Genomic DNA, 17,675 nt, shown 5'->3' with positions numbered 1-17,675 from the left:
ATGCCATACATACACAGTATACATGCAGACAGCATACATACATGCCATACATACACACACACACACACACACACACACACACACACACACACACAGTATACATGCACACAGCATACATACATACATACATGCCATACATATACAATATACATGCAGACAGCATACATACATACATACATACATACATACATACATGCCATACATACCCAGAAAGACTAAGAAATCTCAATATGTATAGTTTGGAGCAGAGAAGGGAAAGGGGGGACATGATAGAAACTTTCAAATATATCAAGGGTTTTAACAAAGTCCAGGAGGGAAACATTCTCCAAACGAAGAGAAGCAATAGGACACGAGGACATGCACTGAGACTGGAGGGGGGGGGGGAGGTTCAGGGGAAATTTGCGGAAAATTATTTCACAGAAAGGGTAGTGGACAAGTGGAATAGCCTCCCATCAGAGGTGGTAGAGGCTAAGACAGTAGAGCAATTTAAACATGCATGGGAAAGACATAAGGATATCCTTACAAAGAAATAAGGATCAAATAAGGTTAGAGATAAAAATAATATAAAAAAAAAAAGGGGCAGACTAGATGAGCCAAGTGGTTCTTATCTGCTGACAAATTCTATACATACACACATCATAAACAGGAAGCACATTCCCCCCTCCCACATGCTACTCACACAAACGGCACAGAATGTGGACTAGTGGCCCCTCCTTCACCCCCATCCTTCCTTTACTGGCTGCTGCAGAGTGCTCAGTGCAGAGTCATTGAGTGAGAATACTGGACTGGAGACTGCCATTGCCTGCCCTCACTCAGCTCGTCATAAGCCCTGTTCTGCCTGAGAGGAGCTGCACGCTTTCGCTGCAGCTCCCCCTACAGGCAGCCAGCAGCCACAGGATGACAGTAAAAGGACTCAGAGGGAGCTGCTGCAGCCACGTTACAGCAGGGGCAGCTCCTCCGTATACAAACAAAAAAATCGGTTTGCGGTGCCGATAGATCGGCGGCCAGGGGGGGTTTCTAGGTACTCGGAAACCCCCCCTGCGTGCGCGTATGGAAATTACCCAGGTCGAAGTCCAGGGTCCATGACTCTGCTCTCTACCAGGGTTTTTTCCGGGTATGACCTGGGTCGTCTGCATAGCCGGATTAAGGGGTGATGCAGGGCATGCTGTACCCTGGGCCCCCCTTTGTCAGGGACCCCCCAGCCAGAGCACACTGACATCACTAGCTTTCCCTCTTAAGCAGCAGCAGAACCAGCAGCCAGAATGTGAGCAGAACAGTATGCAGTGCAGGCAGAGACACAGGAATATCATGTTTCATGAGCTACCAACAGCTTTCTGACCAGAGGAGAGAGCTGTAAGTAACATAGGGCTCCCAGCTTCTCCTCATCCACGCCTGGGTGTCTGAGTCCTGTGTAAACTGTTATGCAACTAAACCATTTGGGTCTAGAGATAGAGACACACACACAGAGAGTCCTCCTGAGTCATGTGTAAGTACCGTGTTTCCCCGATAATAAGCCCTACCCCGAAAATAAGCCCTACCCTTGCTTTTGGAAACTGGTCCAAAATAAGCCCTACCCCAAAAATAAGCCCTATCAAAATTCCCATTACCCGAGTCCGTGCACTAAATTCAATGCCCCCAGCTCCACCCCCGCTAACCCCCTTCACCGCCGCCCTGCTTGAGGGATGCTGTACAGTACTGTATCAGCCGTTGAAGACTCCAGCTCCCAGTCCCAGGAATGCATTGCGCCCTGCACATGATGTCACCGCGCACATCACGCGGCTTCTGTACACGACGGGAGCAAAGTAGCAGTGGTGCCGGCGGAAAACAAGTAGAAGAACTGGAAAGTGCTGTAGGTGAGGAGCAGGACTGGGGGCATGGTGGCTGTAAAAGGTGGACTGGGGGCTGTAAAAGCAGGACTGGGGGCATGGTGGCTGTAAAATAAGCCCTACCCCGAAAATAAGCCCTATGGTGTTTTTTGTTGGAGAGAAAAAAATAAGACAGTGTCTTATTATCGGGGAAACACGGTAGTACAGAGGCTGCTGCTATTCTTGCATGTGACAAGATAAATTATCTTATTTTTCTATGTGTATTTTAAGGTTAAAGGGGGGTACTCACGGAGCGATCGCTGCTTAAAATCTAAGCAATCTGACTAGATTGCATAGATTTTAAGCATGATTGCTCCGTGTGTACCCCCCACAGCGATAGCGATGCGCAGCCCCGCGTATAGCTATCGCTGGTGCTAGATTGGCCTGCTGTGCAGGCCAATCTAGCAGGTCGCTCATTTCACCCGCTGGGTGAAATGAGCGCCCCCCCCCCCCCCCCCCGTCTCCCCCCGCACGCTCAGCACACATCTCTCCCACATCGGCCCATGAGTACTGGCCTTAAATTGTCTTTGTTCCCCTACAAGAAAAGTTTATAGAATAATTGTCTTTCAATTAGGTGGAGCTATAAACAGTATCCAGGCAATATTAAACTATTAGTTAAAACTAATATACACCATTGGTTTAAATTTAATATACACAATCTATACCTCCCACCATGACCCATTCCAGGATGGACAGAATGCTCTCTACCCGGACTTCCTTCTTAATTTATGATTGCAATCACCTGTGTAGAATTACTTTTCTTATCAATTAAATAGTTGAACACAGATGACGGCAATCATATATTAAGTGGGAAGTCCAGGTAGAGAGCATTTTGTCCCTCCTGGAATGAGACATATTGGAAGGTACTGTTGCACAATTTAATATACATCCCCCACTTTCCATCGGGGCCCCCTGTCTTAAGTGCCCCGGGCACCCCCAAGGCTTAATCCGGCCCTGGTCGTCTGTAATGTGAACGCTTAGACTCAGCTTGGAAGAAAAGTGTCTGATTGGCTGTTCGGCTAATGGCTAGAACATAACCCAGCTATACTATTACACAGCAGACTATGCAAATCCTGTGTACTTACATGAAGCTCACGCACGAAAAGGGCAGAACTGACACTGAACACTGGTATATACTGGCTGATAGCTGGGTCAGTAATTATCCCACTTATTTCCACAGACATAAATCCAGAAAACATGACCTGCTGGGGGCACTTGAGGACTACAGGTTAGAACCACTGGCATAAGCTATGTTAAAGTATGTCCTTTACGCTTATGCATTTATCTGCAGAGCATTGTCCCGAGTCGCATGTGCGATAATATACAGATGCTAGTTGTAGACATCCCCTTGTGTACTAGCATACACCTGTTTTTGCAAGCAATCCTGTGCCCCTGCCAGCTGTAATACTGCCGGGGATATTTTTCCTTTCTGTTGTGCCAGTTCCAGCAGTACACTGGGGAGGGTGATTCAAAGGTGGACGCATAGGGGTAAATTTACTAAGATGGGAGTTCTATTTAAGATGGGGTGTTGCCCATAGCAACCAATCAGAGTCTACTTCTCATTTATCTAGCACCTTCTAGAAGATGATACCTGGAATCTGAATGGTTGCTATGGGCAACATTCCATCTTAAATAGAACTCCCATCTTAGTAAATGTATGTACCCCATAGACACCATACACTGCTAAACCTATTGACAGGCTTAGACTGGCCCACAGGGGTACAGGGGAAACCAACCAGTGGGCCATACTGCCTGGGGGCCCTCCTCCTCCTCTAAGGATCAGGTTCTAGACTGTGCACTTGAATTATACATTATACATATGTTACCTTATACTTATATATATTTTCTTCAGTGCATTGCTGTTATTAATCTGGTACTTTAACATGCATGCAGCAGCTGAATGTACTGTATATATTTATGAAGGGGCCCAGACGTTGCACTCGCTAATGGTTAGTCAAACCAATGAAGTGGCAGGCCACACCCCCTCTGCAAACTGGTCACACCCCTAACATGAGCCCCTACCACTGCATCCCCCCGGTGGGCCCTACATGTCCCAGTCCGACACTGCCTATTGACCATTACCTTCACTAGGATCTAATATATTTACAAGAGTATCTAGTTTTATTTTTTATCTCAGACTTGCAATTAGAACTTCTCCAATAGTAATACATTAATTACTAGATAACAATCATAAATAAGTTTAATAATGCATGCACGCTCGATGTCTACAGACTGCCATATATTTCAATGGGCAAAATGAAAGGATTAATTAAAACAGTTGAATCCACATAAAGTATTTTATGCACACTATAAAATGTATTTTATTACAGAGATTGCATTACGCTTAAAAAGTGATGACCTTATCCGGGTGCAGTAATGTGTTTTCAATCTAGATGAAATCTCTACTGTTACTGATGGCATCTACGCAGGAGAACTGAGACATGAGAAAAGACCAGCAATATACAACATATGTCTGTAAAAAGAGCCTGCAATAAAATAGCTGCCAATTTACTGTATTGTTGGATGCTGAGCTTTAAAGAATTAGATAGATTGGAAATCCAGATTTCTCTGCTGTTTTACATTTTACATTTCTTTGACTGACTGAGCAAACAAGATCAGATTATGTCAAATTATTTTTAGATGCAAGATTTTGTTTTATGGTGGCCAGCGGGGAGCATTACAGCCTCACAGCGCTGGGTTCAGTTTCAGCTTGGGCCCTATCTGTGTGGAGGTAGTGGGATTTTGAGGCACACGCAAAAGTGCACGCAGCAGCGTATGTTGGCGGTCGCCTGTCTGTGAGGTTATGCAAATGATGCTTGAAACTCCTTCCCCTGTGTACATCTGTTCATTCAAAGGCGCAAAGGGTGCAAGGACGGATTAATGTTCATGGGAGACCCAAGTCAACTAATTTGTGGGGTCCCATACCAATAAAATGACATTACGCCACACCGTGCCCTCATTATACCACAGTATGCCCCCAATATAAATATTATGTGCAACAGTGCCCCCCATGATGCCGTACAATGCTCCAGTATTAATATTATGCACACAGTACCACCCTCTGCACTATGCCATAAAATATCCCCAGTATTAATATATTTAATTATATTCTCCCCCCCTCACCCTCACCCCTCATTAATATATAGATGGATTTTCTCTCCTCATGTGTTTATGTTTGCTCGCACACCTCCGCTAACAATGGTGGGCTGGATTTGGCTCAGTTCTTCTGGGCGGCATTCCTACTTGTCAGGCAGCTCAGAGCTGTGCTACAGAGTCATGTTCCTTGTCGCCTTCAGCGTCAGTAGCGCAGCGCCGTCACCGCTGGAGGATGGGAGCAACAGGGGAGGAGATTAGCAGCAGCCAGCGGGGGCAGACACACAAGGGTGAAACAGATGCATTTAATTTCCCGAACGACTGGATCTTGGCGGTCGAAATACCGACACTGGATTCCTGACACCAGGGAAAATGCCGGCGGTTGAAATCACAATAGCCGCCCGGTATTTCTTCTAGGGTGGTGGTCCACGCCATCACCCGAGCGGGATTATAATAGTTTGGCAAGTGAAGCTCACCACCAAGCCTGAAGCATGGCGAGCGCAGTGAGCCCACAAGGGGACACACTGCACTCGAGGTAGGGATTTCTACTGTTGGAACTCCGACTTTGGTATATTGACCGCCGGGATCCCGACAGTCAGGATTTCATACTAAGGGCGGGATGTACTAAAGGAAAAATGCGGTAAAACCTCAGTTTTCAGGGGTTTTACCGCATTTTCAAATGTACTAAGACCCCACTGCCGTTTTTTCGCCATCCAGGGTATCGCCATCTCTGCATGCCGATACCCTATAGAAGACAATGGGCTTCTTATCGCCGACCGCCGCAACCCACCGCAGACGCCGCAGATGTCGACCCACTCCCCCGGCATACCTTCCTCCAGGCAGCCCTGGTCCCGGAAAGGTAGTCTCCTCCTCCCCCTAGCAATGCAGCCAGAGGTCCTTCCGGCTGCAGGGGGGAGGAAGAGGCGCCGGGGGCAGCCTGCTGCTGCTTCCCAGTGTGGAGGAGTCTGGAGAATCCAGGGAGATGACGGAGACCCCGAGACCCCCCACACACCACCCCAACGGTATCGCGGGGGGCCGCATTGCGATATTGATCGCATATGTTAGTACATATGTGATCAACATCGCTGCTATGCGCGCCGAGGGCCGGCGATGTACATCCGCCCTGAATCCTTTTTAAGAACAGGGGAGACAAGGGCATGACTGAAGGCGGATGGAACAGTGCCTGATGAGAGTGAGAGATTGAGAAGGTGGGCAAGATGGGAACAGGCAGAAGGGGAGAGGTAGTGGAGGAGAATGGAGGGCGTAGGGTCATGTGGAGATGGGAGGGTGGATGAGGGCCATAACTTCCTCTCCAAATACAGGGGTAAAAAGTCAGAGTTGGTAAGCAGGATGGGGAGGGGTGGACACGTAAAGGAGGGGACTCGTTGCTGTGGGTCTGGTGGAATGAATCAATTTTGGATGTAAAATGGGTGGCAAAGTCAAGGGCAGTGAGGGCGGGATGTACTAATGGGAAAATGCGATAAAACCCCCGTTTTCTGGGGTTTTATCGCATTTTTCATATGTACTAACACCCGGTCGCTACATTTTCGACAATGAGGGTATCGCCATCTTTGGATGGCGATACCCTATAGAAGCCTATGGGTTTCTTATCGCCGGCCACCACAACCCGCCGCCTCCTCTGCCCCCCGCCACTGACACCGACCCCCCTCCCCCTGGCATACCTTCCTACAGGAAGCCTGGATCCGGAAGGTAAACTCCCCCCCCCCCCAGCAACGCAGCCAGATGTCCTTCTGGCTGCAGGGAGGAAGAGGGGGCGCCGGCGACAGCCTGCTGCTGCTTCCCGGCATAGGAGGAATGTGGACACCCCACAAGAATGGGAGTAGATGAAATAAAACTTTTTAGAGAAAGAAATGGCAGCACTGTAGGATGAGAGCATACATTTGAAATGGAGGAAGTCCGCCATAGCACATGATTTCCTCACCTTTTGCTAGGCAGTTTGTGAACATTTTTGCAGATATCTGGTGAATCTGAAATGCCAGGGTTAAGGTGTTGATCTGCATGGGTGAATAGTGGTCCTGTCTTCTGTTCATGCTTTCTGGATTTACCAAGTCATGTTAACTGTCATGGTTATTGCTACAGCAAAGAAGTGTGCTTCATGTCAGTTCTGATTCATTGTGTCTGCAACCTGCTATTATCTATTATTACTTGTCAGATTCCTGGAACCCTGTTTCTGCAGGGTTGGTATCGGCTGACCGGCGGTTGGGAAACCGCCAGTCACCATACTGACGCTTGGATCCCAGCACTGAGAAGCCGGCAGGGGGACGCTCTCCACAGGTTCTATACCCACTCTATGGGTGTCGTGGACACCCACGAGTGGAAATAGTCCCTATTAGTCGGCATTGTAAGAAGGCAGGATGTAGGTGCTAGTATTGTGAGACCGCCGGTCACATAACATTAACTACATCCTGTTTCTGCTAGAGATGAGCGGGTTCGGTTCCTCGGAATCCGAACCCGCCCGAACTTCATGTTTTTTTACACGGGTCCGAGCGACTCGGATCTTCCCGCCTTGCTCGGTTAACCCGAGCGCGCCCGAACGTCATCATCACGCTGTCGGATTCTCGCGAGGCTCGGATTCTATCGCGAGACTCGGATTCTATATAAGGAGCCGCGCGTCGCCGCCATTTTTCACACGTGCATTGAGATTCATAGGGAGAGGACGTGGCTGGCGTCCTCTCCGTTTATAGAGATTCGAGAAGAGAGTGAGACAGAGAGAGACACAGTAGTAATTTGGGGAGCATTAGGAGGAGTACTACTACTACTAGTACTTGCTGAAGTGATAGAGAGAGATAGTGTGACTGTATTATCTGACTTGTGGGGGAGACACTGACAGTGGGGAGCAGTTAGAGTCTGAGAGCAGGACTCAGGACTCAGGAGTACATATAACGTACAGTGCACACTTTTGCTGCCAGAGTGCCAGCCACACTGCCATTGTTTGTGACCACACTGACCACCAGTATAATATATATTGTGATTGTCTGCTTAGGACTCAGGAGTACTACTTGCAAGTTGCTGATAGTGTGACCAGTGACCTGACCACCAGTTTAATAATCACCACCAGTTTATGAGTTTAATATATATTATATATATATATATATAATTGTATATAATATATATATAATATTGTATACCACCTAGCACCTACCCGTGTTTTTTTTTTCTTTCTTCTTTATACATACTACTATAGTAGCTTACTGTAGCAGTCTGCGGTGCTGCTGAGCTGACAGTGTCCAGCAGGTCCGTCATCAGTCATTACATAATAAATATATAATATATATACCTGTCCGGCTGCAGTACTAGTGATATTATATATACATATATATTGATTTCATCTCATTATCATCCAGTCTATATTATCAGCAGACACAGTACGTTAGTCCACGGCTGTAGCTACCTCTGTGTCGGCACTCGGCAGTCCATCCATAATTGTATACCACCTACCCGTGGTTGTTGTTTTTTTCTTTCTTCTTTATATATACTACTATAGTAGCTTACTGTAGCAGTCTGCGGTGCTGCTGAGCTGACAGTGTCCAGCAGGTCCGTCATCAGTCATTACATAATAAATATATAATATATATACCTGTCCGGCTGCAGTACTAGTGATATTATATATACATATATATTGATTTCATCTCATTATCATCCAGTCTATATTATCAGCAGACACAGTACGTTAGTCCACGGCTGTAGCTACCTCTGTGTCGGCACTCGGCAGTCCATCCATAATTGTATACCACCTACCCGTGGTTGTTTTTTTTTTCTTTCTTCTTTATACATACTACTATAGTAGCTTACTGTAGCAGTCTGCGGTGCTTCTGAGCTGACAGTGTCCAGCAGGTCCGTCATCAGTCATTACATAATAAATATATAATATATACCTGTCCGGCTGCAGTACTAGTGATATTATATATACATATATATTGATTTCATCTCATTATCATCCAGTCTATATTATCAGCAGACACAGTACGTTAGTCCACGGCTGTAGCTACCTCTGTGTCGGCACTCGGCAGTCCATCCATAATTGTATACCACCTACCCGTGGTTGTTTTTTTTTCTTTCTTCTTTATACATACTACTATAGTAGCTTACTGTAGCAGTCTGCGGTGCTGCTGAGCTGACAGTGTCCAGCAGGTCCGTCATCAGTCATTACATAATAAATATATAATATATACCTGTCCGGCTGCAGTACTAGTGATATTATATATACATATATATTGATTTCATCTCATTATCATCCAGTCTATATTAGCAGCAGACACAGTACGGTAGTCCACGGCTGTAGCTACCTCTGTGTCGGCACTCGGCAGTCCATCCATAATTGTATACCACCTACCTGTGGTTTTTTTTTTTTTCTTTCTTCTTTATACATACTACTATAGTAGCTTACTGTAGCAGTCTGCGGTGCTGCTGAGCTGACAGTGTCCCGCAGGTCCGTCATCAGTCATTACATAATAAATATATATACCTGTCCGGCTGCAGTACTAGTGATATTATATATATATATACATATATATTAATTTCATCTCATTATCATCCAGTCTATATTAGCAGCAGACACAGTACAGTAGTCCACGGCTGTAGCTACCTCTGTGCCGGCAGTCGCTCGTCCATCCATAATTGTATACCACCTACCCGTGGTTTTTTTTTTTTTCTTTCTTCTTGATACATACTACTATAGTAGCTTACTGTAGCAGTCTGCGGTGCTGCTGAGCTGACAGTGTCCAGCAGGTCCGTCATCAGTCATTACATAATAAATATATATACCTGTCCGGCTGCAGTACTAGTGATATTATATATACATATATATTGATTTCATCTCATTATCATCCAGTCTATATTAGCAGCAGACACAGTACGGTAGTCCACGGCTGTAGCTACCTCTGTGTCGGCACTCGGCAGTCCATCCATAAGTATACTAGTATCCATCCATCTCCATTGTTTACCTGAGGTGCCTTTTAGTTGTGCCTATTAAAATATGGAGAACAAAAATGTTGAGGTTCCAAAATTAGGGAAAGATCAAGATCCACTTCCACCTCGTGCTGAAGCTGCTGCCACTAGTCATGGCCGAGACGATGAAATGCCAGCAACGTCGTCTGCCAAGGCCGATGCCCAATGTCATAGTACAGAGCATGTAAAATCCAAAACACCAAATATCAGTAAAAAAAGGACTCCAAAACCTAAAATAAAATTGTCGGAGGAGAAGCGTAAACTTGCCAATATGCCATTTACCACACGGAGTGGCAAGGAACGGCTGAGGCCCTGGCCTATGTTCATGGCTAGTGGTTCAGCTTCACATGAGGATGGAAGCACTCAGCCTCTCGCTAGAAAAATGAAAAGACTCAAGCTGGCAAAAGCACCGCAAAGAACTGTGCGTTCTTCGAAATCCCAAATCCACAAGGAGAGTCCAATTGTGTCGGTTGCGATGCCTGACCATCCCAACACTGGACGTGAAGAGCATGCGCCTTCCACCATTTGCACGCCCCCTGCAAGTGCTGGAAGGAGCACCCGCAGTCCAGTTCCTGATAGTCAGATTGAAGATGTCAGTGTTGAAGTACACCAGGATGAGGAGGATATGGGTGTTGCTGGCGCTGGGGAGGAAATTGACCAGGAGGATTCTGATGGTGAGGTGGTTTGTTTAAGTCAGGCACCCGGGGAGACACCTGTTGTCCGTGGGAGGAATATGGCCATTGACATGCCTGGTGAAAATACCAAAAAAATCAGCTCTTCGGTGTGGAAGTATTTCAACAGAAATGCGGACAACAGGTGTCAAGCCGTGTGTTGCCTTTGTCAAGCTGTAATAAGTAGGGGTAAGGACGTTAACCACCTCGGAACATCCTCCCTTATACGTCACCTGCAGCGCATTCATAATAAGTCAGTGACAAGTTCAAAAACTTTGGGTGACAGCGGAAGCAGTCCACTGACCAGTAAATCCCTTCCTCTTGTAACCAAGCTCACGCAAACCACCCCACCAACTCCCTCAGTGTCAATTTCCTCCTTACCCAGGAATGCCAATAGTCCTGCAGGCCATGTCATTGGCAATTCTGACGAGTCCTCTCCTGCCTGGGATTCCTCCGATGCATCCTTGAGTGTAATGCCTACTGCTGCTGGCGCTGCTGTTGTTGCTGCTGGGAGTCGATCGTCATCCCAGAGGGGAAGTCGTAAGCCCACTTGTACTACTTCCAGTAAGCAATTGACTGTCCAACAGTCCTTTGCGAGGAAGATGAAATATCACAGCAGTCATCCTGCTGCAAAGCGGATAACTGAGGCCTTGACAACTATGTTGGTGTTAGACGTGCGTCCGGTATCCGCCGTTAGTTCACAGGGAACTAGACAATTTATTGAGGCAGTGTGCCCCCGTTACCAAATACCATCTAGATTCCACTTCTCTAGGCAGGCGATACCGAGAATGTACACGGACGTCAGAAAAAGACTCACCAGTGTCCTAAAAAATGCAGTTGTACCCAATGTCTACTTAACCACGGACATGTGGACAAGTGGAGCAGGGCAGGGTCAGGACTATATGACTGTGACAGCCCACTGGGTAGATGTATGGACTCCCGCCGCAAGAACAGCAGCGGCGGCACCAGTAGCAGCATCTCGCAAACGCCAACTCTTTCCTAGGCAGGCTACGCTTTGTATCACCGCTTTCCAGAATACGCACACAGCTGAAAACCTCTTACGGCAACTGAGGAAGATCATCGCGGAATGGCTTACCCCAATTGGACTCTCCTGTGGATTTGTGGCATCGGACAACGCCAGCAATATTGTGTGTGCATTAAATATGGGCAAATTCCAGCACGTCCCATGTTTTGCACATACCTTGAATTTGGTGGTGCAGAATTTTTTAAAAAACGACAGGGGTGTGCAAGAGATGCTGTCGGTGGCCAGAAGAATTGCGGGACACTTTCGGCGTACAGGCACCACGTACAGAAGACTGGAGCACCACCAAAAACAACTGAACCTGCCCTGCCATCATCTGAAGCAAGAAGTGGTAACGAGGTGGAATTCAACCCTCTATATGCTTCAGAGGTTGGAGGAGCAGCAAAAGGCCATTCAAGCCTATACAATTCAGCACGATATAGGAGGTGGAATGCACCTGTCTCAAGCGCAGTGGAGAATGATTTCAACATTGTGCAAGGTTCTGATGCCCTTTGAACTTGCCACACGTGAAGTCAGTTCAGACACTGCCAGCCTGAGTCAGGTCATTCCCCTCATCAGGCTTTTGCAGAAGAAGCTGGAGACATTGAAGGAGGAGCTAACACAGAGCGATTCCGCTAGGCATGTGGGACTTGTGGATGGAGCCCTTAATTCGCTTAACAAGGATTCACGGGTGGTCAATCTGTTGAAATCAGAGCACTACATTTTGGCCACCATGCTCGATCCTAGATTTAAAGCCTACCTTGGATCTCTCTTTCCGGCAGACACAAGTCTGCTGGGGTTCAAAGACCTGCTGGTGAGAAAATTGTCAAGTCAAGCGGAACGCGACCTGTCAACATCTCCTCCTTCACATTCTCCCGCAACTGGGGGTGCGAGGAAAAGGCTCAGAATTCCGAGCCCACCCGCTGGCGGTGATGCAGGGCAGTCTGGAGCGACTGCTGATGCTGACATCTGGTCCGGACTGAAGGACCTGACAACGATTACGGACATGTCGTCTACTGTCACTGCATATGATTCTCTCACCATTGAAAGAATGGTGGAGGATTATATGAGTGACCGCATCCAAGTAGGCACGTCACACAGTCCGTACTTATACTGGCAGGAAAAAGAGGCAATTTGAAGGCCCTTGCACAAACTGGCTTTATTCTACCTAAGTTGCCCTCCCACAAGTGTGTACTCCGAAAGAGTGTTTAGTGCCGCCGCTCACCTTGTCAGCAATCAGCGTACGAGGTTACATCCAGAAAATGTGGAGAAGATGATGTTCATTAAAATGAATTATAATCAATTCCTCCGTGGAGACATTGACCAGCAGCAATTGCCTCCACAAAGTACACAGGGAGCTGAGATGGTGGATTCCAGTGGGGACGAATTGATAATCTGTGAGGAGGGGGATGTACACGGTGATATATCGGAGGATGATGATGAGGTGGACATCTTGCCTCTGTAGAGCCAGTTTGTGCAAGGAGAGATTAATTGCTTCTTTTTAGGTGGGGGTCCAAACCAACCCGTCATTTCAGTCACAGTCGTGTGGCAGACCCTGTCACTGAAATGATGGGTTGGTTAAAGTGTGCATGTCCTGTATATACAACATAAGGGTGGGTGGGAGGGCCCAAGGACAATTCCATCTTGCACCTCTTTTTTCTTTCATTTTTATTTGCGTCATGTGCTGTTTGGGGAGTGTTTTTTGGAAGGGCCATCCTGCGTGACACTGCAGTGCCACTCCTAGATGGGCCCGGTGTTTGTGTCGGCCACTAGGGTCGCTTATCTAACTCACACAGCTACCTCATTGCACCTCTTTTTTTCTTTGCGTCATGTGCTGTTTGTGGAGGGTTTTTTGGAAGGGCCATCCTGCGTGACACTGCAGTGCCACTCCTAGATGGGCCCGGTGTTTGTGTCGGCCACTAGGGTCGCTTATCTCACTCACACAGCTACCTCATTGCGCCTCTTTTTTTCTTTGCGTCATGTGCTGTTTGGGGAGGGTTTTTTGGAAGGGCCATCCTGCGTGACACTGCAGTGCCACTCCTAGATGGGCCCGGTGTTTGTGTCGGCCACTAGGGTCGCTTATCTTACTCACACAGCTACCTCATTGCGCCTCTTTTTTTCTTTGCGTCATGTGCTGTTTGGGGAGGGTTTTTTGGAAGGGCCATCCTGCGTGACACTGCAGTGCCACTCCTAGATGGGCCCGGTGTTTGTGTCGGCCACTAGGGTCGCTTATCTTACTCACACAGCTACCTCATTGCGCCTCTTTTTTTCTTTGCGTCATGTGCTGTTTGGGGAGGGTTTTTTGGAAGGGACATCCTGCGTGACACTGCAGTGCCACTCCTAGATGGGCCCGGTGTTTGTGTCGGCCACTAGGGTCGCTTATCTTACTCACACAGCTACCTCATTGCGCCTCTTTTTTTCTTTGCGTCATGTGCTGTTTGGGGAGGGTTTTTTGGAAGGGACATCCTGCGTGACACTGCAGTGCCACTCCTAGATGGGCCCGGTGTTTGTGTCGGCCACTAGGGTCGCTTATCTTACTCACACAGCTACCTCATTGCGCCTCTTTTTTTCTTTGCGTCATGTGCTGTTTGGGGAGGGTTGTTTGGAAGGGACATCCTGCGTGACACTGCAGTGCCACTCCTAGATGGGCCCGGTGTTTGTGTCGGCCACTAGGGTCGCTTATCTTACTCACACAGCTACCTCATTGCGCCTCTTTTTTTCTTTGCGTCATGTGCTGTTTGGGGAGGGTTTTTTGGAAGGGACATCCTGCGTGACACTGCAGTGCCACTCCTAGATGGGCCCGGTGTTTGTGTCGGCCACTAGTGTCGCTTATCTTACTCACACAGCTACCTCATTGCGCCTCTTTTTTTCTTTGCGTCATGTGCTGTTTGGGGAGGGTTTTTTGGAAGGGACATCCTGCGTGACACTGCAGTGCCACTCCTAGATGGGCCCGGTGTTTGTGTCGACCACTAGGGTCGCTTATCTTACTCACACAGCTACCTCATTGCGCCTCTTTTTTTCTTTGCGTCATGTGCTGTTTGGGGAGGGTTTTTTGGAAGGGACATCCTGCGTGACACTGCAGTGCCACTCCTAGATGGGCCCGGTGTTTGTGTCGGCCACTAGGGTCGCTTATCTTACTCACACAGCTACCTCATTGCGCCTCTTTTTTTCTTTGCGTCATTTGCTGTTTGGGGAGGGTTTTTTGGAAGGGCCATCCTGCGTGACACTGCAGTGCCACTCCTAGATGGGCCAGGTGTTTGTGTCGGCCACTAGGGTCGCTTAGCTTAGTCATCCAGCGACCTCGGTGCAAATTTTAGGACTAAAAATAATATTGTGAGGTGTGAGGTATTCAGAATAGACTGAAAATGAGTGGAAATTATGGTTTTTGAGGTTAATAATACTTTGGGATCAAAATGACCCCCAAATTCTATGATTTAAGCTGTTTTTTAGTGTTTTTTGAAAAAAACACCCGAATCCAAAACACACCCGAATCCGACAAAAAAAATTCGGTGAGGTTTTGCCAAAACGCGGTCGAACCCAAAACACGGCCGCGGAACCGAACCCAAAACCAAAACACAAAACCCGAAAAATTTCAAGTGCACATCTCTAGTTTCTGCATACTCCTCTATTCTGGACTTTGTGATCTACTCCAGTGTGACCCAGTGTCTGCCTAGTCTCCAGCTCACAACCTAATGTCCGGTGTCTTTTATTAATTCTGGTACATCTTGTTAAATGTAAATCCAGCCTCCTCAGTTTGTCTGCTATATTGAATACCCGCCTTGTCAAGTGTTTGTCAGCATCATCCAAGTGTCTGCAGATCAGTATTTCTACACCTGTGAATATCTGTCTTGTTAAGGGCTTATTTGTACTAGAGATGAGCGGGTTTGGTTCGTCGAGATCCGAACCCCCCTGAACTTCACCTATTTTACACTGGTCCGGGGCAGCCTCGGATCTTCCCACCTTGCTCGGTTAACCCGAACGAGGACGAACGTCATCATACCGCTGTCGGATTCTCGCGAGATTCGTATTCCATATAAAGAGCCGCGCGTCGCCGCCATTTTCACTTGTGCATTGGAGATTGAACGGAGAGGATGTGGCTATGTTCTCTGCCTGAAAAGCTCCATATCTGTGCTCAGTGTGCTGCAAATATCTGTGCTCAGTGTGCTGCAAATATCTGTGCTCAGTGTGCTGCAAATATCTACATTCTCTGCCTGAAAAGCTCCATATCTGTGCTCAGTGTGCTGCAAATCTATGTTCTCAGTGTGCTGCATTGTGGGGACCACCAGTATATAATTATAGTAGTACAGTACAGTAGGCCATTGCTGTATCTTGCAGCTCCGTGTCAGACTCAGTTCTAGACAGTATCCTGATCATCAGTGCTCAATATCTGCTGCATTGTTGTGTGACCAGTATATATACTATATATATATAGTAGTACAGTGCAGCATTTTGGTGACCACCAGTATAGTAGTACAGTACAGTAGTCCATTGCAGTATCTTGCAGCTCCGTGTCACTTCAAGTATCCATATCTGTGCTGCATTGTTGTGAGCAGAATATAGTAGGACAGTGCAGCATTTTGGTGACCAACAGTATATAGTTGTATAGTACAGTAGTCCGTTGCTGTATTTTGCAGTTCCGTATCACTTCAAGTATCCATACCTGTGCTGCATTGTTGTGAGCAGTATATATAGTAGGATAGTGCAGCATTTTGGTGACCACCAGTAGTAGTACAGTACAGTAGGCCATTGCTGTATCTTGCAGCTCCGTGTCACTTAAAGTAGTGATGTGCACCGGAAATTTTTCGGGTTTTGTGTTTTGGTTTTGGGTTCGGTTCCGCGGCCGTGTTTTGGATTCGGACGCGTTTTGGCAAAACCTCACCGACATTTTTTTGTCGGATTCGGGTGTGTTTTGGATTCGGGTGTTTTTTTTCAAAAAACCCTAAAAAACAGCTTAAATCATAGAATTTGGGGGTCATTTTGATCCCATAGTATTATTAACCTCAATAACCATAATTTCCACTCATTTCCAATCTATTCTGAACACCTCACACCTCACAATATTATTTTTAGTCCTAAAACTTTCACCGAGGTCGCTGGATGGCTAAGCTAAGCGACACAAGTGGCCGACACAAACACCTGGCCCATCTAGGAGTGGCACTGCAGTGTCAGGCAGGATGGCCCTTCAAAAAAATTGTCCCCAAACAGCACATGATGCAAAGAAAAAAAGAGGCGCACCAAGGTCGCTGTGTGACTAAGCTAAGCGACACAAGTGGCCGACACAAACACCTGGCCCATCTAGGAGTGGCACTGCAGTGTCAGGCAGGATGGCACTTCAAAAAAATTGTCCACAAACAGCACATGATGCAAAGAAAAAAAGAGGCGCACCAAGGTCGCTGTGTGACTAAGCTAAGCGACACAAGTGGCCGACACAAACACCTGGCCCATCTAGGAGTGGCACTGCAGTGTCAGGCAGGATGGCCCTTCAAAACAATTGTCCCTAAACAGCACATGATGCAAAGAAAAAAAGAGGCGCACCAAGGTCGCTGTGTGACTAAGCTAAGCGACACAAGTGGCCGACACAAACACCTGGCCCATCTAGGAGTGACACTGCAGTGTCAGGCAGGATGGCCCTTCAAAAAAATTGTCCCCAAACAGCACATGATGCAAAGAAAAAAAGAGGCGCACCAAGGTGGCTGTTTGACTAAGCTAAGTGACACAAGTGGCCGACACAAACAGCTGGCCCATTTAGGAGTGGCACTGCAGTGTCAATCAAGACAGGATGGCACTTCCAAAAAATTGTCCCCAAACAGCACATGATGCAAAGAAAAAAAGAGGCGCACCAAGGTGGCTGTTTGACTAAGCTAAGCGACACAAGTGGCCGACACAAACACCTGGCCCATCTAGGAGTGGCACTGCAGTGTCAATCAAGACAGGATGGCACTTCCAAAAAATTGTCCCCAAACAGCTCATGATGCAAAGAAAAATGAAAGAAAAAAGAGGTGCAAGATGGAATTGTCCTTGGGCCCTCCCACCCACCCTTATGTTGTATAAACAGGA

This window comes from Pseudophryne corroboree, chromosome 2 (assembly GCF_028390025.1).
Source record: "Pseudophryne corroboree isolate aPseCor3 chromosome 2, aPseCor3.hap2, whole genome shotgun sequence".
Classification (NCBI taxonomy): domain Eukaryota; kingdom Metazoa; phylum Chordata; class Amphibia; order Anura; family Myobatrachidae; genus Pseudophryne; species Pseudophryne corroboree.
Note: the sequence above shows the minus strand (reverse complement) of the source record.